The following is a 2393-nucleotide window of genomic DNA, read 5'->3' on the forward strand; positions in this document are numbered from 1 at the left end:
GAAGCTTGAAACCAAGCGCATACAACACATGGGGCCTCAATGAGCTACTGGCCGCTCACTGGTGGCTCCAGCGCACGCGGTTCAGTCGCATCATTCACTCTGATGTGGTGTTCATGAAGTTGGGTGTTGAGGTGCATGTACTGCATTGTGACAGAAAGTCACTTTACAACATCTTACAAGCCCAAAGTGGATTTTGAAAAAAGTTTCCACGAGTGCATGTTTTGGCCGTCTCAGCCAACTGTCATGAAATATGAAAAGTAAACGCGTCTTCACTTTTCCTTCATAGCTTGAAATTGGAAGGTCTTAGAAGCTTGAAACCAAGCGCATACAACACAAGGGTCCTCAATGAGCTACTGGCCGCTCACTGGTGGCTCCAGCGCACGCGGTTCAGTCGCATCATTCACTCTGATGTGGTGTTCATGAAGTTGGGTGTTGAGGTGCATGTACTGCATTGTGACAGAAAGTCACTTTACAACATCTTACAAGCCCAAAGTGGATTTTGAAAAAAGTTTCCACGAGTGCATGTTTTGGCCGTCTCAGCCAACAGTCATGAAATATGAAAAGTAAACGCGTCTTCACTTTTCCTTCATAGCTTGAAATTGGAAGGTCTTAGAAGCTTGAAACCAAGCGCATACAACACAAGGGGCCTCAATGAGCTACTGGCTTCTCACTGGTGGCTCCAGCGCACGCGGTTCAGTCGCATCATTCACTCTGATGTGGTGTTCATGAAGTTGGGTGTTGAGGTGCATGTACTGCATTGTGACAGAAAGTCACTTTACAACATCTTACAAGCCCAAAGTGGATTTTGAAAAAAGTTTCCACGAGTGCATGTTTTGGCCGTCTCAGCCAACTGTCATGAAATATGAAAAGTAAACGCGTCTTCACTTTTCCTTCATCGCTTGAAATTGGAAGGTCTTAGAAGCTTGAAACCAAGCGCATACAACACAAGGGGCCTCAATGAGCTACTGGCCGCTCACTGGTGGCTCCAGCGCACGCGGTTCAGTCGCATCATTCACTCTGATGTGGTGTTCATGAAGTTGGGTGTTGAGGTGCATGTACTGCATTGTGACAGAAAGTCACTTTACAACATCTTACAAGCCCAAAGTGGATTTTGAAAAAAGTTTCCACGAGTGCATGTTTTGGCCGTCTCAGCCAACTGTCATGAAATATGAAAAGTAAACGCGTCTTCACTTTTCCTTCATAGCTTGAAATTGGAAGGTCTTAGAAGCTTGAAACCAAGCGCATACAACACAAGGGGCCTCAATGAGCTACTGGCCGCTCACTGGTGGCTCCAGTGCACGTGGTTCAGTCGCATCATTCACTCTGATGTGGTGTTCATGAAGTTGGGTGTTGAGGTGCATGTACTGCATTGTGACAGAAAGTCACTTTACAACATCTTACAAGCCCAAAGTGGATTTTGAAAAAAGTTTCCACGAGTGCATGTTTTGGCCGTCTCAGCCAACTGTCATGAAATATGAAAAGTAAACGCGTCTTCACTTTTCCTTCATAGCTTGAAATTGGAAGGTCTTAGAAGCTTGAAACCAAGCGCATACAACACAAGGGGCCTCAATGAGCTACTGGCCGCTCACTGGTGGCTCCAGCGCACGCGGTTCAGTCGCATCATTCACTCTGATGTGGTGTTCATGAAGTTGGGTGTTGAGGTGCATGTACTGCATTGTGACAGAAAGTCACTTTACAACATCTTACAAGCCCAAAGTGGATTTTGAAAAAAGTTTCCACGAGTGCATGTTTTGGCCGTCTCAGCCAACTGTCATGAAATATGAAAAGTAAACGCGTCTTCACTTTTCCTTCATAGCTTGAAATTGGAAGGTCTTAGAAGCTTGAAACCAAGCGCATACAACACAAGGGGCATCAATGAGCTACTGGCCGCTCACTGGTGGCTCCAGCGCACGCGGTTCAGTCGCATCATTCACTCTGATGTGGTGTTCATGAAGTTGGGTGTTGAGGTGCATGTACTGCATTGTGACAGAAAGTCACTTTACAACATCTTACAAGCCCAAAGTGGATTTTGAAAAAAGTTTCCACGAGTGCATGTTTTGGCCGTCTCAGCCAACTGTCATGAAATATGAAAAGTAAACGCGTCTTCACTTTTCCTTCATAGCTTGAAATTGGAAGGTCTTAGAAGCTTGAAACCAAGCGCATACAACACAAGGGGCATCAATGAGCTACTGGCCGCTCACTGGTGGCTCCAGCGCACGCGGTTCAGTCGCATCATTCACTCTGATGTGGTGTTCATGAAGTTGGGTGTTGAGGTGCATGTACTGCATTGTGACAGAAAGTCACTTTACAACATCTTACAAGCCCAAAGTGGATTTTGAAAAAAGTTTCCACGAGTGCATGTTTTGGCCGTCTCAGCCAACTGTCATGAAATA

Source organism: Sardina pilchardus, unplaced genomic scaffold, assembly GCF_963854185.1.
Source record: "Sardina pilchardus unplaced genomic scaffold, fSarPil1.1 HAP1_SCAFFOLD_73, whole genome shotgun sequence".
NCBI lineage: Eukaryota > Metazoa > Chordata > Actinopteri > Clupeiformes > Clupeidae > Sardina > Sardina pilchardus.